This window comes from Stenella coeruleoalba (assembly GCF_951394435.1).
Source record: "Stenella coeruleoalba genome assembly, chromosome: 7".
Taxonomy (NCBI): Eukaryota; Metazoa; Chordata; class Mammalia; order Artiodactyla; family Delphinidae; genus Stenella; species Stenella coeruleoalba.
In genome coordinates this window covers 50,208,394-50,234,959 of record NC_137153.1, presented here as the reverse complement: position 1 = coordinate 50,234,959, position 26,566 = coordinate 50,208,394, and the positions used below count along the sequence as shown (strand labels likewise).

Below are 26,566 nucleotides of genomic sequence, written 5' to 3'. Positions count from 1 at the left end.
CTGTTTTCACCATTTCCTATTTTTCTAGACTCAAGGACACCTAGAACATTCTCATAACCTCACAATGATCCTTTGAAGCAGATGCCTAGTGCTAATAAACACGATCACTGTTTCCTTTGCCATTTATAAATGGGGAGGATGATGAATATGCAGGACCATTTGCACTGAGCTTTGGATCTGCTTCAGTCTATCCATGATGCAAAGAAGCATCTGCTTCCCTTAGTCACCCAGACAAATTCCAAAAATGAAAGGTGAAAAATCCAAAAGCTGTTGGATTTTTCTTTTCTAAAATTTACTAGTGTCGCATGTCAAGGAGATTTAACAGCAATTGCTTGTGAGAGAAATGATAGAAGAAAACTGAAAACAATGGAAAAAAATTACTTACGTAAAGAGATTTGCTTATCTGAAAATAACTTGTTTTTCCTTTTCCTAAGAGAAGCAAACAGTTTCTTGTACCTGGTTTCTGTGTAGCTATTTATTTAACTAATTTCTCAAGGAAAGTTTCTGAATCCTTAATTTTATAGGCCACAATGTTTTTTAATTGTGGTGATTAAAACAAATAATACCCCAGACTGTTTTCTTCACACATAGGTATTTTAACCCTCTCATTCAAAAAGTATCTAACTCTCTTGTTTCAGCCCCCGCTGCCCTCACCTCTCCTTCTTCTTTTTCCAGAGCAACTAGATTTTTTTATATGCAATATGAAGACACATATTTGCAAGAGTGAAAGCGATGATGTTTTGGAAACTTCAGTATGTGTGTGTGTGTGTGTGTCTGCACGTGTGTGTGTGTGTGTGTATGTATACGGAATGAATGGACTATCATAAGAAGAATTAAACTTGGGCCATACAGCCTTTTTTTTTTTTTAACATCTTTATTGGAGTATAATTGCTTTACAATGGTGTGCTAGTTTCTGCTATACAACGAAATGAATCAGTTATATATATACTTGTGTTCCCATATCTCTTCCCTCTTGCGTCTCCCTCCCTCCCTCCCTCCCTCCCTATCCCACCCCTCCAGGCGATCACAAAGCACCGAGCTGATCTCCCTGTGCTATGCAGCTGCTTCCCACTAGCTATATACCTTACGTTTGGTAGTGTATATATGTCCATGCCTCTCTCTCACTTTGTTACAGCTTACCCTTCCCCCTCCCCATATCCTCAAGTCCCTTCTCTAGTAGGTCTGTGTCTTTATTCCTGTCTTACCCCTAGGTTCTTCAGGACATTTTTTTTTTCTTAAATTCCATATATATGTGTTAGCATTCGGTATTTGTCTCTCTCTTCCTGACTTACTTCACTCTGTATGACAGACTCTAGGTCTATCCACCTCATTACAAATAGCTCAATTTCGTTTCCTTTAATGGCTGAGTAATAGTCCATTGTATATATGTGCCACATCTTCTTTATCCATTCATCCGAGGATGGACACTTAGGTTGTTTCCACCTCCGGGCTATTGTAAATAGAGCTGCAATGAACATTTTGGTACATGACTCTTTGAATTATGGTTTTCTCAGGGTATATGCCCAGTAGTGGGATTGCTGGGTCATATGGTAGTTTTATTTGTAGTTTTTTAAAGAACCTCCATACTGTTCTCCACAGTGGCTGTATCAATTTATATTCCTACCAACAGTGCAAGAGGGTTCCCTTTTCTCCACACCCTCTCCAGCATTAATTGTTTCTAGATTTTTTGATGATGGCCATTCTGACTGGTGTGAGATGATATCTCATTGTAGTTTTGATTTGCATTTCTCTAATTATTAGTGATGTTGAGCATTCTTTCAAGTGTTTGTTGGCAGTCTGTATATCTTCTTCGGAGAAATGTCTATTTAGGTCTTCTGCCCATTTTTGGATTGGGTTGTTTTTTTGTTATGAGACTGCATGAGCTGCTTATAAATTTTGGAGATTAATCCTTTGCAAGTTGCTTCATTTGCAAATATTTTCTCCCATTCTGAGGGTTGTCGTTTCATCTTGTTTATGGTTTCCTTTGCTGTGCAAAAGCTTTGAGGTTTCATTAGGTCCCATTTGTTTATTTTTGTTTTTATTTCCATTTCTCTAGGAGGTGGGTCAAAAAGGATCTTGCTGTGATTTATGTCATAGAGTGTTCTGCCTATGTTTTCCTCTAAGAGTTTGATAGTATCTGGCCTTACATTTAGGTCTTTAATCCATTTTGAGCTTATTTTTGCGTATGGTGTTAGTGAGTGATCTAATCTCATACTTTTACATGTACCTGTCCAGTTTTCCCAGCACCACTTATTGAAGAGGCTGTCCTTTCTCCACTGTACATTCCTGCCTCCTTTATCAAAGATAAGGTGACCATATGTGCGTGGGTTTATCTCTGGGCTTTCTGTCCTGTTCCATTGATCTATCTTTCTGTTTTTCTGCCAGTACCATACTGTCTTGATTACTGTAGCTTTGTAGTATAGTCTGAAGCCAAGGAGCCTGATTCCTCCAGCTCTGTTTTTCATTCTCAAGATTGCTTTGGTTATTCGGGGTCTTCTGTGTTTCCATTCAAATTGTGAAATTTTTTGCTCTAGTCTGTGAAAAATGCCAGTGGTAGTTTGATAGGGATTGCAATGAATCTGTAGATTGCTTTGGGTAGTATAGTCATTTTCACAGTGTTGATTCTTCCAATCCAAGAACATGGTATATCTCTCCATCTATTTGTATCATCTTTAATTTCTTTCATCAGTGTCTTATAATTTTCTGCATACTGGTCTTTTGTCACGTTAGGTAGGTTTATTCCTAGATATTTTATTCTTTTTGTTGCAATGGTAAATGGGAGTGTTTTCTTGATTTCACTTTCAGATTCTTCATCATTAGTGTATAGGAATGCCAGAGATTTCTGTGCATTAATTTTGTATCCTGCAACGTTACCAAATTCATTGATTAGCTCTAGTAGTTTTCTGGTAGCATCTTTAGGATTCTCTATGTAGAGTATCATGTCATCTGCAAACAGTGACAGCTTTACTTCTTCTTTTCCGATTTGGATTCCTTTTATTTCCTTTTCTTCTCTGATTGCTGTGGCTAAAACTTCCAAAACTATGTTGAATAAGAGTGGTGAAAGTGGGCAACCTTGTCTTGTTCCTGATCTTAGTGGAAATGCTTTCAGTTTTTCACCATTGAGGACAATGTTGGCTGTGGGTTTGTCATATATGGCCTTTATTATGTTGAGGAAAGTTCCCTCTATGCCTACTTTCTGCGGAGTTTTTATCATAAATGTGTGTTGAATTTTGTCGAAAGCTTTCTCTGCATCTATTGAGATGATCATATGGTTTTTCTCCTTCAATTTGTTAATATGGTGTATCACGTTGATTGATTTGCATATATTGAAGAATCCTGGCATTCCTGGAATAAACCCCACTTGATCATGGTGTATGATCCTTTTAATGTGCTGTTGGATTCTGTTTGCTAGTATTTTCTTGAGGATTTTTGCATCTGTGTTCATCAGTGATACTGGCCTGTAGTTTTCTTGTTTTCTTTCTTTGTGACATCCTTGTCTGGTTTTGGTATCAGGGTGATGGTGGCCTCGTAGAATGAGTTTGGGAGTGTTCCTCCCTCTGCTATATTTTGGAAGAGTTTGAGAATGATAAGTGTTAGCTCTTCTCTAATTGTTTGATAGAATTTGCCTGTGAAGCCATCTGGTCCTGGGCTTTTGTCTGTTGGAAGATTTTTAATCACAGTTTCAATTTCAGTGTTTGTGATTGGTCTGTTCATATTTTCTATTTCTTCCTGATTCAGTCTTGGCAGGTTGTGCATTTCTAAGAATTTGTCCATTTCTTCCAGGTTGTCCATTTTATTGGCATAGAGTTGCTTGTAGTAATCTCTCATGATCTTTTTTATTTCTGCAGTGTCAGTTGTTACTTCTCCTTTTTCGTTTCTAATTCTATTGATTTGAGTCTTCTCCCTTTTTTTCTTGATGAGTCTGGCTAATGGTTTATCAATTTTGTTTATCTTCTCAAAGAACCAGCTTTTAGTTTTATTGATCTTTGCTATCGTTTCCTTCATTTCTTTTTCATTTATTTCTGACCTGATTTTTATGATTTCTTTCCTTCTGCTAACTTTGGGGTTTTTTTGTTCTTTCTCTAATTGCTTTAGGTGCAAGGTCAGGTTGTTTGTTCAAGATGTTTCCTGTTTGTTAAGGTGGGCTTGTATTGCTATAAACTTCCCTCTTAGAACTGCTTTTGCTGCATCCCATAGATTTTGGGTCATCGTGTCTCCATTGTCATTTGTTTCTAGGTATTTTTTTTACTTCCTCTTTGATTTCTTCAGTGATCACTTCATTATTAAGTAGTGTATTGTTTAGCCTCCATGTGTTTGTAATTTTTACAGATCTTTTCCTGTAATTGATATCTAGTCTCATAGCGTTGTGGTAGGAAAAGATACTTGATACAATTTCAGTTTTCTTAAATTTACCAAGGCTTGATTTGTGACCGAAGATATGATCTATCCTGGAGAATGTTCCATGAGCACTAGAGAAAAATGTGTATTCTGTTGTTTTTGGTTGGAATGTCCTATAAATATCAATTAAGTACATCTTGTTTAATGTATCATTTAAAGCTTGTGTTTCCTTATTTATTTTCATTTTGGATGATCTGTCCATTGGTGAAAGTGGGGTGTTAAAGTCCCCTACTATGAATGTGTTACTGTCGATTTCCCCTTTTATGGCTGTTAGTATTTGCCTTATGTATTGAGGTGCTCCTATGTTGGGTGCATAAATATTTGCAGTTGTTATATCTTCTTCTTGGATTGATCCCTTGATCATTATGTAGTGTCCTTCTTTTTCTCTTCTAATAGTCTTTATTTTAAAGTCTATTTTGTCTCATATGAGAATTGCTACTCCAGCTTTCTTTTGGTTTCCATTTGCATGAAATATCTTTTTCCATCCCCTCACTTTCAGTCTGTATGTGTCTCTAGGTCTGAAGTGGGTCTCTTGTAGACAGAAAATATATGGGTCTTGTTTTTGTATACATTCACCCAATCTGTGTCTTTTGGTGGGAGCATTTAGTCCATTTACATTTAAGGTAATTATCGACATGTATGTTCCTATTCCCATTTTCTTAATTGTTTTGGGTTCGTTATTGTAGGTCTTTTCCTTCTCTTGTGTTTCTTGCCTAGAGAAGTTCCTTTAGCAGTTGTTGTAGAGCTGGTTTGGTGGTGCTGAACTCTGTCAGCTTTTGCTTGTCTGTAAAGGTTTTAATTTCTCCATCAAATCTGAATGAGATCCTTGCTGGGTAGAGTCATTTTGGTTGCAGGTTTTTCTCCTTCATCACTTTAAATATGTCCTGCCAGTCCCTTCTGGCTTACAGAGTTTCTGCTGAAAGATCAGCTGTTAACCTTATGGGGATTCCCTTGTGTGTTATTTGTTGTTTTTCCCTTGCTGCTTTTAATATGTTTTCTTTGTATTTAATTTTTGACAGTTTGATTAATATGTGTCTTGGCATATTTCTCCTTGGATTTATCCAGTATGGGACTCTCTGTGCTTCCTGGACTTGATTAACTATTTCCTTTCCCATATTAGGGAAGTTTTCAACTATAATCTCTTCAAATATCTTCTCAGTTCCTTTCTTTCTCTCTTCTTCTTCTGGAACCCCTATAATTCGAATGTTGGTGTATTTAATGTTGTCCCAGAGGTCTCTGAGACTGTCCTCAGTTCTTTTCATTCTTTTTTCTTTATTCTGCTCTGCAGTAGTTATTTCCACTATTTTATCTTCCTGGTCACCTATCCGTTCTTCTGCCTCAGTTATTCTGCTATTGATCCCATCTAGAGTATTTTTCATTTCACTTATTGTGTTGTTCATCGTTGTTTGTTTCATCTTTAGTTTTTCTAGGTCCTTGTTGAATGTTTCTTGCATTTTGTCTATTCTATTTCCAAGATTTTGGATCATCTTTACTGTCATTATTCTGAATTCTTTTTCAGGTAGACTGCCCATTTCCTCTTCATTTTTTAGCTCTGGTGCGTTTTTATCTTGCTCCTTCATCTGCTGTGTGTTTGTCTGTCTTCTCATTTTGCTAATCTTACTGTGTTTGGGGTCTGCTTTTTGCAGGCTGCTGGTTCATAGTTCCTGTTGTTTTTGGTGTCTGTCCCCAGTGGCTAAGGTTGGTTCCGTGGGTTGTGTAGGCTTCCTGGTGGAGGGGACTAGTGCCTGTGTTCTGGTGGATGAGGCTCGATCTTGTCTTTCTGGTGGGCAGGTCCACGTCTGGTGGTGTGTTTTGGGGTGTCTTTGGACTTATTATGATTTTTGGCAGCCTCTCTGCTAATGGGTGGGGTTGTGTTCCTGTCTTGTTAGTTGTTTGGCATAGGATGTTCAGCACTGTAGCTTGCTGGTCGTTGAGTGAAGCTGGGTGATAGTGTTGAGATGGAGATCTCTGGGAGATTTTCGCTGTTTGATATTATGTGGAGCTGGGAGGTCTCTTGTGGACCAGTGTCCTGAAGTTGGCTCTCCCACCTTAGAGGCATAGCAGTGACTTCTGGCTGCAGCACCAAGAGCCTTTCATCCACACGGCTCAGAATAAAAGGGAGAAAAAGTAGAAAGAAAGAATTAGTAGAAGTAGAAAGAAAGAAAGGAGGGAGGGAGGAAGGAAGGAGGGAATGAAGGAAAAAAGAAAGAAAGAAGATAAAGTAAAATAAAATAAAGTCAGAAAATATAATAAAGTTATTAAAATAAAATAATTATTAAGAGAAAAACAAACAAACAAACAAAACGGACGGATAGAGCCCTAGGACAAATGGTGGAAGCAAAGGTATACAGACAAAATCTCACACAGAAGCATACACATACACGCTCACAAAAAGAGGAAAAGGGGAAAAATAAATCTTGCTCTCAAAGTCCACCTCCTTAATTTGGGATGATTGGTTGTCAATTCATGTATTCCACAGATGCAGGGTATATCAAGTTGATTGTGGAGCTTTAATCCGCTGCTTCTGAGGCTGCTGGGAGAGATTTCCCTTTCTCTTCTTTGTTCTCACAGCTCCCAGGGGCTCAGCTTTGGATTTGGCCCCACCTGTGCGTGTAGGTCACAGGTGGGCGTCTGTTCTTCGCTCAGACAGGACGGGGTTAAAGGAGCCGCTGATTCGGAGGCTCTGGCTCACTCAGGCCGCGGGGAGGGAGGGGCACTGCGTGCGGGGCGGGCCTGCGGCGGCAGAGGCCAGCGTGACGTTGCAGCAGCCTGAGGCGCGGGTTCTCCCGGGAGAGTTGTTCCTGGATCCCGGGACCCTGGCAGTGGCGGGCTGCACATGCTCCCAGGAAGGGGGTGTGGATAGTGTCCTGTGCTCGCACACAGGCTTCTTGGTGGCGGCGGCAGCAGCAGCCTTAGCGTCTCATGCCTGTCTCTGCGGTCCGCGCTTTTAGCCGCGGCTCACGCCGTTCTCTGGAGCTCCTTTAAGCAGCGCTCTGAATCCCCTCCAGGTACGTTGGGGGTTTCTTGCCTTTTGGGAGGTCTGAGGTCTTCTGCCAGCGTTCAGTAGGTGTTCTGTAGGAGTTGTTCCACGTGTAGTTGTATTTCTGGTGTATCTGTGGGGAGGAAGGTGATCTCCGCGTCTTTCTCTTCCGCCATCTTCCCGGAAGCCTCCACTTATGCTCGGGCCATACAGCCTTTAATGCATAGAACTAATTTAAAACTATTGTGAGAGAAATGTTGACTTGATATATAATTGATATTTCTATTTCAGAAATATGTAATATTGGAATGAATTGTCATAGTGAAGTATTGAACTTTCAGTGATTAGAGATACGAAAGCATAAATGCACAACCACTTAGAAGGCATCTTTTTGAGACTTAAGAAGAGATCTGAGTGTCTTTTGAGATCCCTTTCAGCTTTGAAATTCTATGATATCTATAATATATATTCACAGCACACATGCACTTATAAAGGGAGTGTACCTGTGCAGTAGGTGACTGTGGACACTCATGATTTACCCAATTGTGTGAAATGTTCTAATGTTGTACTGTTTAGTGATTACCTTGTTAAAACCAAATGATGAGGCTTACTTTGCAGTAGTCTCCACTGAAAGAAATGATCATTACTGTTCTGAACTGTCTTGCAAAGAAGTTAATTCCAGGCAGGAAGAAACAGGGAGAAGTGACTATAAAAACAAATATCTCCATCCTTCTAATAAAGAAGGAGAATTGAGCCTACAATCTGAAGCATGAATAAACCTTGATTGGTTCTGGGTTTAGGGTTGAGCTGCCCCTGAGAGACTTACATAGAAATATGGTCTACTATAAATATATATAATAGGGGTATCTATATGAAGATAGAAAGATGGGTCAAAAAATCTTCCCAGAGGAAATGATATCTAAGCTGGTATATAACTGTTTTAAAGCTGGCATGTGTAAAGGAAATTCCAGGAAGAAGGATAATCATGCATAAGTGGAGAATAAAATACAGTCTTTTGTTTTCCATGGAAAACAATGAGATATAAGACTAGAAAGATATACTGGAGTCAGATAGTAAGTTGTTAGAATATGTAAGTCATGATAAAGAGTTTGGAGTTTACCTAAGAGAAATAGGAAGTCTTTTTAGGATTTCAAGCAGGGCACTGAAATAATCAGATAGACATTTTAAAAGCTCCTTCAGGCTATGTTTTAGAGAATGGATTAGAACAGGGCAAAACTTGATATAGACTATTTAGAAGGCTGTGTTAGTAATCTGTGCAGTCCATGTACGATCTTGTCACCAGTTTTTCAATCACGTTCATTCACAATTCCTGAGCATCCAGCCTAACCTTAGCCACCAGCTATAAATCACTGCAGATCTGTGCCTTTTGTCGTCTTTGTTTTCAGGTAAAAAATGAACAACGGTGTACCCTGCTTAAAGTTCTGTCCTTTGGGAGCAGTTCCTTTTTCTGTTGTCCTCTTGGGTCACCCAAGACTGAGGCTGTTGTGCTGCAGTTGTGCAGAATTCCAGCATATCATGCAGTTTCATCTGTAAACCTGAGTCCCAAATGTTTCTTCCCTAAGTCAACTGGACATAAAAAAAACTCCCCATGAGGCCATAGGTGGAAGTTGAGGGAGAAGAAGCAGTACAGCAGGAATAGGTACTATGAAATCTGATTCATCGATTCCTGCAATTTGCTTGTGTCTTTAGGACTCGCTTGAGCCTGATCTCTTACATACCCTTCCCACTTGATGTTGGAGTGATCCTTTACTCACCTAAATTCATGGCTTAGGGTGGGGGGATGTTCAGAAGGCACTCTTTCAGCCTCTACCCATTACCCGTGCTAAAGCCACATCCACATTTTTAGGTATTTGATACAGCAGCATCTCTACTTCTTGGTGTCATTTGTTGTCTTGGTGATCTCAGGCTGCTATAACAATATACCATATCCTAGGTAGTTTAAAGAACAGACATTTATTTCTAACAGCTTGGGAAACTGGGAAGTCCAATATCAAGGGCCAGCAGATTTGGTTACTGGTAAGAGCCCTCTTCCTGGCTGGAAGACGGCCACCTTCTCTCTGTGTCCCCACAAGGTAGAGAGAGGGGAAGCTTTGGTGTTTCTTCCTCTTCTTTTAAGGGCACTATCTTATCTTGGGGGCTCTTCCTTTTGACTTCACCTAAACCTAGTTACCTCCCAAAGGACCTACCTCTTAATTCTATCACACTGGGGCTTAGGACTTGATCATATGAATTTGAGGGAGACACAAACATCAAGTCCATAATGATGTTACTCTTGAGGAGTTTGGATATCATCTAAGGGAAATGTAGACCTATTTTACCATTTCAAGCAGGCCAGTGATATAGTCATATTTGTATTTTTTAAAACTCACAAAGGCTATATTTTATAAAAATAATTAAAATGGACAGAACTAGGGACAGGAAGACCTCTTAGTGGTTAAGATAATATTTTAACTAAGAAATGCAATTGATGTGGACTAGGATAATGGCCATGAAGAGAAAAATTGTATCGGTTTTAGAGATACCAAGAGGTCAACCCAACAGCACTTTGTTATAGTTCCAGTTTGGAGAAGTTGAGAGCTATTAATATCTTCTACTGAAATTTGGATCACATGGGTGGGAGCTATATTGTCCCCCCACCTGCCCCCCAAAGTGAAATCTGTATGTTCTTTTTCGTTCATATTGTGGTTGAAGTTCTTTCAGGGTATCTGCATGGAGATGCTGAGTATGTAGTTGTATATTTAGTTAGGAGAATCTAGAGAGAAACTAATTCATCACTCAATTTTCATAATGTCCATGCTTGGAACACAGAAATAAACAATAGGGTTTTTAAATTTATAGTGTAGTCAGTTGCTTATTTAAGACAAATTATATTAAAATGACACAAAGGAGTAGGCTATTTAATATTTGTTAGCCTCACAGTTTTTCTTCATTTTTCATCATTTTATAAGTGAAGGAAAACTGAAGCTAATAGATATAATATAGCCTACCAACATCTAACAGAATTTAGTGGAGACAGAACTTAAACTCACTTCTTCACGTTGTGCTAACAAAGTCCTAGCAGAAGTACCTTGTTGTTTTAGGACCTCAGGTTTATTGTATATCAAAGGAAGGCAGTCTCTCCCTTCTAATTCAAGAGTCTATAAATTGATGGCTAGATAACCACTGTTCCTGTACAGCCTAAACTTCATAAAACCATGGCAGCAATATGTATAGGCCATTTAATTTCAACTCTAGGCCCAGCCTACAGGACAAATTTGACATTGTTTTTATTTGTTTTACTTAGGAATGTTTGAAGGAGAGAAATGACCAATATTTCTGCAGTCTCAGGACAATATCAGACTACTTGAGGGAAGTGAAGGCCACTACACAATTAGAATAAGATCCCCTCATTTTACTCCCCATAGTAAACAAAGAAATGTTTACAATTAAAAATGGAAGTCTGAACTTTTTAAAAGGATCATAGATTTTCCTTGAAAGGATGAACATTTATTTATACACATTATATTCAGCAACACAAATGACAAGTGCTTTTTAAGGACTATTATTTGGTTCTCTAATGGTTGTCTCCTCCCTTAGGAAATCTAGGCTTACATAATGCGAGGAAGTAAATTGACCTGAAAATGAAGATTCTAAAAACAAAATAACCACCAACATATATGTTTTGGTCTTTGGTGCCTACCTCTCATTCCCAAAGGATGCTTTAGCAGTATCTAATATTCCTAAAATTTAATAATTTTATGCCCAATTTAGGATGAATCTGCTTTTATGACCTTGTTTTGAATGGCTTGGTGATTTTGACTGGCCTGTACTTTGTCTCAGTAGTCAGTGGGGGTAGAATGTATATTTCACTCTATTAAATGAAGGAGCAAACTACCTCTTGCATCACAGCTTGATGTTGGCACTAATGAGTTCATCTGCCCAGTCAGATCAGTGGAAGTGATTTTATAAAATATTTACCTTTTGGAGACAGGACCTTAAGAAATTTATTGCCCCTTTGTGGAAGATATTTTCCCACCAGTCTAATAGAGGCAGTGTTAAACATAATGCTGGAAAGGGATCTGAATTTGCCCCACTCCTTTTGGAAAAATACACAGATTATTTCATTTGTTTATTATTTCCATGTGGCCTCAACTTGAAAACTTCAGCTGAATCTAAACTAGCATTAGATTATAGAATATCAGTGGATAGGTCCAGCAGTGTTTTGGACTGTTTGTGGTAGATGATATGTGGAGATGGGCAGAAGGACCTCTTCACAAATTGACCCGAGGTAATTCACTGAGAGGATCAGAACATTATGGAAAATGTATTGGAGAGTTGATGATTTTCAATAGCATGTAGGAATGGAATGAAATGAACAAAAATCTTTGCTAGTGGTATCATTACTTTATGTCCATAGAGGTGAGGTTACCTAATGCACAAGACTCACAAACTACCAACTCAGTTTTTTTTTTTTTTAATTTATTTATTTATTTATAGCTGCATTGGGTCTTCATTGCTGCACGTGGGCTTTCTCTAGTTGAGGCAAATGGGGGCTACTCTTCGTTGCGGTGCGCGGGCCTCTCATTGCGGTGGCTTCTCTTGTTGTGGAGCGCAGGCTCTAGGTGCGCAGGCTTCAGTAGTTGTGGCGCATGGGCTCAGTAGTTGTGGCTCGTGGGCTCCAGAGCGCAGGCTCAGTAGTTGTGGTGCACGGGCTTAGTTGCTGCACGGCATGTGGGATCTTCCCGGACCAGGGCTCGAACCTGTGTTCCCTGCATTGGCAGGCAGATTCTTAACCACTGCGCCACCAGGGAAGCCCCCAACTCAGTTTTTACATGTTATACTAAGGCTGTTTAAAATAGTACTTTACTCTTTGGGCTTCCCTGGTGGCGCAGTGGTTGAGAGTCCGCCTGCCGATGCAGGGGACGTGGGTTCGTGCCCCAGTCCGGGAAGATCCCACATGCCGCGGAGCGGCTAGGCCCGTGAGCCATGGCCGCTGAGCCTGCGCGTCCGGAGCCTGTGCTCCGCAACGCGAGAGGCCACAACAGTGAGAGGCCCGCGTACTGCAAAAAAAAAAAAAAAAAAAAAAAAAGATTAAAATAGTACTTTACTCTTAGAACTAAGTGAAAATACAAAGTAATAATAAACATTAAAAATCTTCTACTGAAAAAAGAGATCATTTTAAATTGCTGATCTAGTTCTAGTTCTGGGAATATATATCATTAAGATAAAACAAAATATGAGCGAACAGCTAGAAGAATGAGATGAACTCCATGTGGAAGGAAATAAAAAACGTTTAATTGAACGTCTAACTCTTTTAAAAACATCCACAAAGGAATAAGGTGAAATAAAGCCAGAAATACCAGGAGAACAATAAGAGAATGCAAAACAACTAAACAGAGACTTGGCAGGATGGAAAACGAAGAACTCATAACTACACACAGTGGACTTCATCATTCTCTGGACCTCAGATTGCTTTTGACACTCCTGTAGAATAGCAAATATAAAGCCAGGCAGATGGGGCACTTTCAATGGATACTAATAGAAAAATCCTATAATGGGAAATTCTTCCAGGTGGCTAAAAGGAAATGGTACAATAATTTGATCAAATGAAGAAGCAGTACAGAAATATTTAGCAACAGATTTTATAATGGGAATGACTCCTAAACAAACACATGCCCATTGCTTTCACTGGTCCAAAATATTCTGGGTAAGTTGGAAGAGTTTGCTAGTGGTCCTCATACTTTCTAAAAGTGTATACAATATTATGGGGAAAATGAAATATTATCTCAAAGTCAGTAAATACCACTTTCTACTAAAAATAACCTGTGATAAACACTAAGGTATAATTTAAATAGCCAAGTCTCAACATCATAGCTCTCTTTTTGAATGACACTTTTGAACAAAATGCAGCTTTTTGCCTAAACTGTCTTATCAAATATTTGTTCAATAGAAATCTCCCATGTGAAAAACAAAATTTGGCTTGCAGTGTTTTATGCTTCATCTCACATGGATGATAAAGTAATTGGCTATAGTAGAAAACATTAAAAAGTGATGTAGTTTTTTTCTGATCTATATCTGTGTCTATTAAAATGCATCCATGTCCTCCACTTTCTCTATTAGCTCTGACACATTGTCCAGAAGTGAAGCTTTATGCTATTAAAATATTTACAACTATTCCTTTTGTCTGAAGTCACCAAAAATATGCTCATTGTTTTGACTGGGCATACATATAATTTTATATTGAAGAACTATCATAAGATTGATCACAGTTTCAGGAAAAGTCAAGATGAATAAGTAAAATAAACGAACCGTGAGTCCAATTATTAGTCCAGTGTCAGACCTGAATGGAGGTTAAGAAGACTAAACCCTCTTAGTTTGAGTCAGGAAGAGGGACATCTCATGTGCACATTTGAAGATCAACGACAAGTGTGATCAGAAAAAAGAGTTACTGAGGTCAAATTCACTGTTTAGAAATTAGTTATTACCCTTATAGGATAATTTCTGTGGAGGTTTAGTAATTATTTTTTTCTTCTACTGCTGCCTAACAAACTCAGCTAATACATGGTTTAATCTCTTAATATTTATTTTAACTATTTAAACATGGTACTATGAAAGTTTGGAGGAATGTTTAAGGTGGACCTTTGGACACATTCCCTAAAATAAAGGGCCTTTGGATACATTCCCTGAAATGATTTGGAAGGAATCTTGGTATCATTCATCCGGATTAATGAGATACATGACTTGGTTGGAAAGCTATGACTTTTTTTTTTAACATCTTTATTGGAGCATAATAGCTTTACAATGTTGTGTTAGTTTCTGCTGTATAACAAAGTGAATCAGCTATGCATATGCATATATCCCCATATCTCCTCCCTCCCACCCTCCCTATCCCATCCCTCTAGGTAGCCACACAGCACCGAGCTGATCTCCCTGTGCTATGCTGCTGCTTCCCACTAGCTATCTGTTTTACATTTGGTAGTGCATATTAATGTCAGCACATTCTAAGTTTTGAATTTTTACTCATGCTTTACTACATATACAATAGAAACATTACAAGATGGCATGTAAAGAGGAGAGACGATTGGAATCCAGCTTCTCACTTGTGGCTCTTCCCATCTCTTCTTTGAGTTTGATCTCAACTCTAGTATATCTTACTGGCTTTCCATTTCCTTTTTTTTTTCAAGTAATGCCTTCACTTTCCTGTTTCTCCATACTCTATAATCCAGTTCATCTTCAGCTTATTGATGTACTCTTATGTGTGTTCAGTTCTGTAACAACGAACTATTAATTAAAGCTTCTTATTTTACTCTCAGATTGCTTCTCATGAATTCTATTGGAGGTGGCCTGGTATTTCTGGAAACAAGGATTACCTCCCTGGCACCTTGGGAAGTCGGATGTTGATAAATTTCTAGAATTCTTTGGAGACGATTTCACTCTTGTGTCAGAGATGAATTTTCTATGCAATCCATTGAATGTATGATAGAGAAAACCTGATTATGGGTTGGAAAATGGTGGAAAGGGAGAAGCAAAAGACGACAGTGGATAGAGGAACTTGGTAGGTCACAGAGAACTTTCAAAATGAAATAAAAATGAAAGAGAAAGAGATTTTGTGGGCAGGAAACTAGATTTCTACATATAGTTATCAAAACACCTTTGGTTCAGTGAGTACTAATTACAGCTAGTTGGCATCTCTTAGATAATGTAACCATGCCAAAAAAGCAGTCTTGATAGCAAAGAGTCTCTAATAAAGGACCTCCAATCTCTTTCACTTGTAGGTAAAAGTTGTAATGATAAAAATGTTCAAAAGAAAAGTAATTCACATTTCTTTTTGGGAGAGTGTGACCATTATTGCCACATTCTTATCCCAAATTTGGTTTTTACAGTGAATTTCCAGTGTGGATTCTGAAGACAGGATATTAAGATATATGGCCTTCATAGGAGTTCATTTAGCTCTCTCTATTGTGGACCTAACATAAATGCTTTTAAATGACTCTGTGTGTGTGTGTGTGTGTGTGTGTGTGTAGCAAAAATGTTATGAAATGTTATGGATTCTAAGAGAGTTACTACCTGAAAACTGTAGCTGGGTATCTCTATGAATGTATTTTTAAATATGCAGCTATACCATGGCCTGGCACTCTTCAATAAATAAGCATGGGGAAAAAAAATCTCTTCAAACAGCACCTCTCATAAGGGCTATGAAATACCTGACAAGACAACTGTTTGGACTTCCATGCTGTGTTCACAGTCTATTCATTATTCTATAGTGCTTTCTGCTAATCACTTATTATTGTGCAAGGTGAGCACAGTTAACCTCTTTAAAGAACTCTGATCCAATATTGAATCACTTTCATAAAGATTCTTGGAGCACAGGATCAGTTTGGCTCAATCACACAAAACCCTGGTACAGTTATTGTCAAAATAGTCACTACTTTTAATCAGATAAATTGATTAGGACTCAGTTTAGGTATATAAAAAGGCAGTTAGGATCTGGGAAGTCTCTGCAGATGAGTTAGATTTTGCCTGAAAGGGGGATTAGGGCTCAATTTCTTGGTGGAAAGGGCTTTGGGGAGCTTCAGTAGTAGAAAGCCAAAGCTTGCAAGCAGTTTATTAAGACTACACTCAAGCATAAGGGAACAAAGTAGAAATCCATTTACTGGAAATGAAGTGAAAAGGTAGAGCCTTAGACACAGCATCGTGGGAGAAAATATTCTGCCTTCAGATCTGAAACACCTGTTTCCTGTGGTATTATCAGAAAATGATGTAGTTTCCAAATCTCCTGTGCATTGAATTGAGGGCCTTGGATTCCTCCTGACTAAAAACAAATGGGTTCCATGTTGTAGGGTAATGCTTAGTCCAAAGGTCAGAGTCTGGAATTCCAGCTCAAGGAAAGGAAGGATTTGGGGAAAAGGTCCCTGGCAGATTTTGAGAACTTTCAGTGTTATCTGACCCGCTGGACAAGATTTCTTAACTTATAAAGTCAATGTTGTATAATTTGTTTCCATTCTGTTTTGATGTCTATTAAATTCTATTAATGAATGCCAAAACTGAATAATTAATGACAGAAAATACTTTTTTTGACTATTTCTAATAGTTTTCTAGATAATTATCCTGTTTTTAAAAGGCTGGACTAGATTTTGAAATATGAGCCACATTTAAAAATATATAACAGGAGTGGAAATAGGTACACTAGAATTATTATACAACATGTTGAAAGTTAGGCCTCTTTATATGTAGTTTTCAGTAAAGATAAAAACCCTAATTAAGCCAGTGTATGAATTGACTATTGATATTTCTTGAGGGACCAGAAATGGAAGACAACCATTGTATTAGAAATTATTTCAAATGCTTCCTGTCTGTGCAATCTGAAAGAAAAATACGTGAAGTAGATAAATCAAATTTACTTCAGATCTAGTCACACATTGTTTCAACTGTTTCAACATCCACTCCTTAAATTGGTAAGTTCATTTCTATGCTGAAAAATTTTTACCACAATTACATCCTGCTGGTATGTTTCCCAGGTCATTATTTTAACACTATATAATACTTCTCAGATGTCCTTCTTAACAAAACCATGAAAAAAACCCCCATGAATTAGTCACTTGTAGGCTCGTAGCAAGTGGATTAATGTAAAGGCATCCTGCTTTGACTTACAACCTCTTCTCAGTACAGTGGTTATAACTGTTCAACACAGTCAGACAGGACAAAGAGCAATTCTAATTGAAAGTAGGCAACAGGATACACATTTTTGTCTTTTTAAAAATAGTGTCTATTTTAAATTATATCTAACTGCAACTGCCTCCTGTAATAGAGATGTTGGATAGCCAATTTGATATATACATTTGGAGTTCAGAGGAGAGGTTTGGGATACAAGTAAACATGCGTGGGTTACCAGAATTTAGACAACATTTAAAGAGCTTGGGTTGGATGAACTCTCCTGTGGAGTTAAAGTAATGTAAACAGATGTTAGAGTATATCAGAAGACTAAACCCTGAGACTTTCAATTAACGCAGAATTCAGGATGGTGGGGAGTAACCACAAAAAGAACCCAAGAAGGGGGAGCCGGGGAGGTAAGACGAGAACCAAGAGAACAGTTGTCCCAAAATCAAGAAAAAGGAAAGTTTAACAAGTATCATAGAAAGGTCAAATAAATGACAAAGAATTTATATTCTAAAGAGCAATTTTGGTTGGAGTGGTAATAACAAATCCTGAACCTTGAGTGGGTTCAAGAGAGGATGGCCAAGTGGGGAGGAGACATGGAGTACAGACAACTCTATTTAAGGCTTTATCTGTAAAGAAGAGAGAGAAGTGAGGTAGACCAGTGGGGTCAAGGGAAAGCTATATTTCTTACAGAAAAGATTGCTTGCAGTGTGTTTGTCATTCAAAGCCTTTTTTACGTGAGTTATATATTAAACTGAATTAGGACTAATAAAAGCCAGGAGTATTATATGTGCTCTTTCCTTTGAAGTAAAAAAGATGACCACTAGACCTCTCTCTAGGAAAGGAATGCACTGTATAGGTTGTTAATTGTTAACGTTTTCAATAGAGTTTTTATTTTTATTTATTTATTTTATTCTTTAAACATCTTTATTGGAGTATAATTGCTTTACAATGGTGTGTTAGTTTCTGCTTTATAACAAAGTGAATCAGCTATACATATATCCCCATATCTCCTCCCTGTTGCGTCTCCCTCCCACCCTCCCTATCCCACCCCTCTAGGTGGTCACAAAGCACCGAGCTGTTCTCCCTGTGCTATGCAGCTGCTTCCCACTAGCTATCAATTTTACATTTGGTAGTGTATATATGTCCATGCCACTCTGTCACTTCGTCCCAGCTTCCCCTTCCCCCTCCCCGTGTCCTCAAGTCCATTCTCCATTCTCTACGTCTACGTCTTTATTCCTTTATTCCTGTCCTGCCCCTAGGTTCTTCAGAACCATTTCTTTCTTTTTTTTTTTTTTTTTTAGATTACATATATGTGTGTTAGCGTACGGTATTTGTTTTTCTCTTTCTGACTTACTTCACTCTGTATCACAGACTTTAGGTCCATCCACCTTACTACAAATATTATTGCAGCAAAAGTAAGGATTTTGGAGTTAGGCAGACCCAAGCTCAAATCTATACACTGCTTTGGTGTGTGTTCAAGGTTTACACTTTTGAGTTGTTTCTATTACAGTGCTGGTTACAAGTACAGACATGGAGTCGTTGCTTACAGCCTGTGAGGTGGTAGTAATTGATGGGGGGTTTTTCCCTTCATTGTTTGATGTTTATTCTTAAGGAAATAACATTTTTAAAAGTTCTGAGCTTTAACAGTTCATTCAAAAAAGTTCTAGGTGTCTGATAAGCACTCAGCAAATGTTAATTACCATCATGCTGAGAGCCACTTACCACTTCCAACCAAACAAATGAACTCAGGCTAGCCACAATAGTTTCTCGGAAGCTGCTTACTGTCATAGAGCCCAGTCTAAGGATATTCAAGAAATTCATTGCAACAGGGAAACAGCCTTAAAGATCATTATATATGAATATGTTAGTATTCAGTGTATGCAAGAAAGAACAATCCTCCTGTAGACATTATATTCTAGAGATGTAGTGAATGCTAGTCTGTTTTTGGCCAACCAGCATTAACAGTTCCTGCTTATGTTAGGGATTTTTGGCAGTCTGAGTCTTGATGAGAGGTGATTCTGCCTCTACCCATGAAAATTGTCAAAGACCAGATATTTGTTCTCTCAGATTCATAGAAGCTGGGGCACGTCACAGAAAAATTGCATCAGAGAAGTTCAACAGACCGGGAAGATTTTATTCAAGACTATAGAAATAGGGGAGAGAGATTAAACTCAAGTCCCCTGAAACAAAAGGTGGGGACATTTTTGAATGCTGGGGTGAGCTAGTGGAAACTTACTGGAGAATGTTATGGGGGACTGGGCCAATTAGCAAACATAATTAGACCATTTGTGTTTGCTAATTGGCACTTATCAAAATTAGACTTCTACCTTTCCACGAAGACTGGGAGATAGGGGTGCTATCTTCTGTGATGATTATATTTCAAATGGATGGCTCTCAAGTCCTTGAAAAAGACATTTCTGAGTTGTAAAACTGGCAAGAGGCTGAGAGAAGATTTACATCTCAAAGAGGCAAAGAAAGAATTTACAATTGTAATTTTTATAGTAAATTCTTTAAGCAAAGGGATGTCAGGAAGAAACCAGTCAAAAGTTTAGTCAAGCTGAAGGAAATGTTAAGGCTATGTTTCTCGGTCTGAAGAAGGCAGGTAATAAATGCTTGGTCAATTGGCTGCTACTCTTGGGACCTTTAGAATTTATCCTGGTCTTAGCATCCAGAGTCTAGTGTCCACTGGGAAGCGCGGAGGTAGTGTTGGAGTTGAAGCTCCTGCAGACCCATTAGACAATGATGTCTGATGGTGGCAGCACACATAACCTGTTTCCCATAACTAAACTCTCCCCATGACTATATTCATGGCTTCTTAGACTTAGTTCCCGTCTGAATTATGAGCCTGGTTTACCAGCATATTTTTGATTTACTGAACACTCCAATAGCTTGACAAAAGTAGTCTTGCTGCTCAGTTAACCAGAATTTATTTTTTCTTTTGTTTTCAGTGAAGCACACTGATTGCTCTTTAATGTTTCTCTGGATACATTTTGCACATTTTTACACTGGATGATATTTCTTTTAGGCCGCTAGGAAGAGTTTTATTTACTCCTGTTTGGCACTCCACTGTCATCATCATCACCAGGTATTCATTCTTACATTGCCTGCAAAAGTAGTAACAGTTCCACATACCATAACTTTCCCTCAAAAGAGTATCCTTTTCCAGAACAAAAGATGAAAACTAATTAAAACTCTAGTTGTTACTGAAACAACTGGGAACACCGCATTCAGCATAACTAAGGATGTAGGCTATCTGCCAAAAATGTGAATTCAGTTTTTTTATTGATTCATGTATAGACGTAAAAATGTGAAGGGTACAAATGTACTTGTTCAGTACATTATCCTCTTAGTTCTTTATGTGATTGTTTATTATGCATTATTATATTCTGCAGTATTCTATTTTTCCTCTTTCCTTCCTCCTCCTTTCTTTCCTTTGAAACAAATATTTCTTCAACATCATTTAGGTTACCAAGTATAATATGAGATACTCTGAGGAATATTTGAAATGTAGAAAAAATTAGTTCCTAACTGGCCTATGGTGAGGAGTCCTTTGTGGTCATTACAGCAGTGAAAACTTATAGGAACGTAGGGGATCTATTCCATGGTATAAACTAGGGAATGTCCTGAGTACAAGGAGATTCAACTGCCCGTATACATGGAGCATTATGGTATAATGAAAATGGGCTAGTCTAGAAATTAGAGTCTCCTTGAGTCTTGAGTCTTGTTGAGTCATTTGGAAAATAGGGATAATAATAAGTGGCTACGTTACAAATTGTGATGAGAGTCAAATAGTGTAATAATATATGTGCAACCTATGAATCAATAATGAAGGCCTGTGTACATGTAGATCATTATTAATTTTAATTAATTGTGATATAATGTATATAAATAAATTAGCATAGGAACTAACTCATTTTAAGTAGTCAACAAATATTATATCACTATTCTTATTATTACATATATTTCTACCCTTCCTTGCTTCACGGCTTGATAACATTACCCAACAACATTATCTCTCTAAAGAGTTCTTTACTCTTGAGGCATATATCAAAAGAGCAACATTGGGCCTTCCCTGGTGGCACAGTGGTTGAGAGTCCGCCTGCCGATGCAGGGGACACGGGTTCGTGCCTTGGTCCGGGAAGATCCCACATGCCGCGGAGCGGCTGGGCCCGTGAGCCATGGCCGCTGAGCCTGCGCGAACGGAGCCTGTGCTCCGCAATGGGAGAGGCCACAGCAGTGAGAGGCCCGCGTACCGCAAAAAAAAAAAAAAAAGAGCAACATTGTTAGTTTGTGGTCTCCAAACTTTTCAATAGCTGCTCCTCCTCTCCAGTTGCTCCAATCAAAAACCTTGGCATTATCCTTCACTACTCTTCCTCTCATACATCATATCCCATCCCTCAGCAAGTCCTATAGGTTATATCGTTGAAATGCATTATAAATTTGCACCCTTCTCACACAGTGACAGTTATCATTTGTGAAGGATATCCAACCACCATCATCTCTTTAACTAAACTACTGCAGTAGCTTTGCAGTGGCCTTCCTGCTTCTACACTTGGTGCTCAGCACGGAAGATGTAGCGATTCTTTAACATGTAAAACTGATCATGTCATTCCTCTGCTTAAGATTTTTCCTTGGGTTTCTGTCATCACACAAGGCCCAACATGAATGTCTCTGCTCTCTCTCTCGCTTCATCTCTTTTATTAGTCACCTTTTTCAGTGGCCTGTTTCTTTTACTCTGGAAAGCCAAAAATATTCTTGCCTCGGTTACTTTGTAGTCGCCAATCCCTCTGCTTGCCACTTTCTTTCAAATACCACTCTGTTCAAATAACGCTCTTCACAGAATCCTTCACAATCTGTGTTCCTCTCTAGCACTTGTCCTGCTTATTTTTTCCTCATAGCACTTAAGCCTACTTTACATTATATACAGTGTTTTGTATTTGTTTATCACAAGCTCCATGAAAGCACAGATTTTGTCTCCACTGTTTTGTTGTCAGAGATTAGACCAGTGCGTAGCATATGGATGGAACTCAATACATTTTTGTGGAAAGAATTAATGAATTAGTTAAAAATGAGATATCTATTATTTCTCTAGAGATCAAATTTTCTGGAGTTTTATTCTGTAAGCTTGCTTATGGTGGAAGATAGATGTTTCACATCTAAAACAATGAAAAAATTAAGGCAAGATTGCTTCCAACTTTTATTAATCAAAGAAATATAAAAATAAAGACACAAGAAAGTATTAGCAAGTCCCATTATTATTTTTGATCACCATGAGTGCAACAGTATTGTTATATGTGTTAATCAAACTGCCACTGAATATAAAATTTGGCATTTTAGTCTATGAAACTTTGAGTTGGATAAAAGTGTACTTTGAGGCTTTGCAAAATATAGAGAATTTCTTCCAAAGCCCAGTGCACATTAGTGGACCTTTACAGGTGTGAATCCTTAGGTTGGACCTATGCTTTTTACGGGCCGTGGTTATGGAGGTAGAACCTTGATAATTTGACCTGATGGAGGAATAGGTTTTATATATATATATGCCTGCAGATGTTTCTGGACCATACTTCTAAAAATGTCAGGTAAGTGAGGATAATATAGCAAAGTTGAAGAACTGAGCTTTTGAATTCAGACTTAAATTCATCCTGGTTCTGCTATTTATTAGTTATATGAGCTATGACAAGTTATTGAACCTATTTCCTTAACTATCAAAAGAAGATAATAGTATATACTAATTCAATAATATCGTAAGTGAATAGTTGAAAGAATTGAAGAACTTATCACAGTGTCCCTGGTATAAAGTTATAAATGATAGTAGTGACAGTATGATGTTGATGATGTCACCAGGATTTCCACCTTCGCCTCTTAGTCTTTCTGTTACACTGTAGCACTGGAATACCTCCCCATCACCAGCAGGTTCCATAAAAGACACAAAAACATAAACAGTTCTTTCCACAGTTGAAAAACATGCATTCTCATATTTTTTTCACTGTTGTGTTTCTAGTAGTGACGTGCAACTTCCAGACCTGACTCGTCATCTAGATTCAGGGCTCTTCTTTCCACCTGAACACTATTTGCTCCATGAACCCTGACCCTTAATCTTCTTTTATATCTGTTGTGAAGTAATATTATTTGACTTGCTAGACTTTTCATTCTGGCCTATACTTTATTTTCCCTTCCCTGCTTCCATGTTGACTTGAACAAAAATCAAGAAACAAGCAGAGATTCTAATATTTTTGCTTATAGCGTTTCAAAGGATTTCTTTTGTTCATTTGTATTTTTACTCATTCTCTAATTTGTATGTGTTAAGGATGAGAGAAAAAAGAAAAAAATTGGGAAGCAATGATATATAATCCCAGAGGTCATTTTTGAAAAATTAAATTGTCATTCGAAGAACTACAGCTTTTTTCCACCTATTAGGGAAGGTTTTTCACTTTGTTATTTATTTTTTCTTGGAAAAAAAACAAATAATTTTCAAAAAGAAACAAGAATATTAATATTTGGGTAGAATACTTGCAGCCTGAATGACTTATTTCACAGCTCTGTGATGACGAGAACAAGATATAATTTTGGAACAGGGAAGATGCTGTATTTCTCTGCATGTTCCCCTAATTAATATGTCAGCTATAATGTTCAGTAATCAGATGCTTGGGATATAATAAGTGCAGAAGATAAATTTGTTGACTGGAAGCTAAAGTAGTTAATTTCTAACTTTGGGCAACAAATGACTGATGTTCAATTCTAAATAAATCAGAAGAAATGAATAAAGGTGCAATTACTTATTTTACCCATTGTTATTTGATTCTTAACTTCAAATGTACATATCTTTAAAAAGAGAAATGGGCCTTTAATTTGTCTTGGATTGAAATTTATATGGTATTTTGGCAGATTTCTCAATTTAGTAGTAGCCATGACCGTCTCTGAACTTGTTCATTACACATGCACATACATACATTTATGTTCATATATATCTCCCCAATAATTAAGAAGATGCTTTTATTCAGGCTATTGCCATAAGGTTGTGTTCATTCATTAGCAATGTGTCAAAGAAGAGAGAGAAAATCTGAGGTTTTTATAGAGGCAGGTAAATGAGAGAGTCATTAGGAAAGGTGGACAGAGGATCTCCATTAGAAGGGTGGGAGGTTTATTTGGGGATATACAAGGGCAGAGTGGTCTATTATAGTTAGCTATTTCTTGGAACACAAAAATGTATGCAGAGGTAAGGGTAGATTTCTTAACCTTTGCTACTTTCTGGGAACTCAGGGCTTAGATAAAGTTCAGCATTGTCAGTTGCTTTCAAAATTACACCAGGAAAGAAGGGATTCAGTTTTAGAGAGGGGAATATTTGGTTTTTAATTTCTCATTTTGAGAAGATTTTTATTGGCTTTATGTTTTCCCGGTATCTTGAGAGGAAGTGCTACCCCAAAACTGGGTTTGCCTCTTGGTGGGTGTCGAGCCAGAAGACATCACCAAGCCAAAGTTTGGAAGAGGGAAGTATTTATTACTTGCTGCAAGTATGGAAGACACCAGGGATCTCTTCCAAAGCAGTGTCTCCCCAAGGGCAAAACTGGGGAAGTTTGAAGTTAAGGGTATGTGCATATTCATGAAGGGGCTGGGCAGAGTCTAAGCTTTAATTGATTGAAGTCACAGGGGTCGGAAAAGGTCAACATCATCATCTCTTAAGTTCCAGTTGATCTCCTGGCTGAGTGCCCAGGGTGGAGGGCAGGGGGAGTTTAAATTCTGCACAACAGCTCAAGAAAGTGTTTCAGGCTAGTCCTTACCATTGAAACAGAACTAGGAGTTCTTACAACTGATTTGTTATCTTTGCTATTGTTACTTCTCTTGCTTGATAACAGTTTGTTCTTTTGTTTCCTTAAGACTATTACTGAGACCTGTTTTATGGCAAGCATTGTGGCCAGGCTTAGATCTTAAAATGGCTTAGGCCAAAAAATGGCTTCTCTTCTGTCGAGAAAGCCATGCCTGGTTCTCTTTCTTTGGGGAGCCCCCTACTCTATCTGCTTACAAAATGTGAAAGGAAATCGTATCTGAGGACTTCGTATTTCTGTTTTGGGATAAGAGGTCAATTTGATAATAACAGAATATCATAGTTATTATTTTTTAGTTTGGAGATTTGGATATGGGTGATTTTGTTCTCTGGGCTGTGTTTCTACTTGAGACTAACTGTCCTCCTTTCTTCATGACTCCTTTGTTTACTTGCCTCTATAAAATCCCAGGTTTTGTCCCAGTTTTTCATACATTCCTCTTTAATAAGCATTCTTCCTATTTCAGGAGCCGGAATAAAATTGTTTCCTAACTTGTCTGGGACATTTTACCTTTCACAAAATCAATTAAAAGTCTATGATGAGTTTGGATCACATTAACAGTAGTTGGGCATAATTTGTTATGGGAGCTAAATAGGGGTGATTTTTTGACAATGCGTTTTAAAATTCAGTTAAATAATGCATTGTCATAACCAAGTTTTAAAGAATTTAGGAACAACATAATAGATGTTCTCCTCAAAAGGCTATCATTTGGGGAAAGGTAGGCACTATGGAAAATAATGAACATGGTCAAATGGAAGCAAGGTTGGGATGGTCCTAATATTCCTAGTTTCTCCCCTTGGGGTATTCAGTCTGGTTATGTTACCAGGCCCTTTCTAGATTCTTGGGCAACAATATCGTGGAAATGAATATCGCTTCCATAAAACCCTTAGGCAATCAAAGCCTTTTATTAAGAGAGATAGCTTGTGTACAAGGTGATGCAGAAATTTGGCCCCTGTGCACTGGTACTGAATTGAATTTCAGAGACAGTTTTGGGTGAAGTGGAAAGAATAGCTTTATAGCGGCCTAATGCCCTCAAAACTGTATGTCCTGACCTGGAGGGGATAGTGAGGAGTTTTATCGTAATGGTTCAAAGAGGAGGGCATGATCAGCTTGTGGACATTCTTCTGATAGGTTGGTGGTGAGGTAATTGGGAATCAGCACCATCAACCTTTGGATCCACCCGGTCTGGGGTCTACATGCTTGTGGGCAGCATACTGTTAACTTCTTTCACCTGGTGGTGGTTTCTTCTCTTTTCTTATACTCAAATAAACAGACCCAGAATCTGCTTCTTAGGCCAGTCCAGGCCACTTTTTTCCTAGAGTCTGCTTTTTTTCTTTAGCTCTTCCTTCCAAGTAGATTTCTGGGCTATGGAAGGTATTAAGATTCAGATTCGGGCAGGGAAGGGAATGTGGGTAGGTGTGTTCATGAGGGTGACAAAACAAGAAGGCTCTTTAGATTACAATCTGAGGCTACAGACTTCATTCATACTTCTCTGGGTTTACCTGGTATTTTTGTATCCTAGGGCTGCCATAAAGAAAAGTATCACAAACTGAGTGGCTTAAAAGCAAAGAAATTTATTTTCTCAGTTCTGGAGGCTACAAGTCCAAAATCAAGGTATTGGCAGGCTCATGCTCCCCTTAAAGGCTGTAAGCAAGAATCTTACCTTGGCTCCTTCTAACTTCCTCACTTCCGGTGGCTCCTTGGAATC

General features: G+C 38.2%; 1 protein-coding gene across 3 annotated transcripts in view; it reads left to right on the top strand.

Annotated features, from left to right (window-relative positions):
• Window positions 1–7,155: 7,155 nt before the first annotated feature.
• Window positions 7,156–26,566, top strand: part of LOC307188543 (uncharacterized protein) — a 566,629-nt gene continuing 547,218 nt past the window's right edge. For all 3 annotated transcript variants that reach the window (XR_013828978.1, XR_013828979.1, XM_079925811.1), the window contains exon 1: window positions 7,156–7,406. The gene's annotated coding sequence lies outside the window, so the exon portion shown is untranslated. The remainder of the gene's footprint in view (window positions 7,407–26,566) is intronic.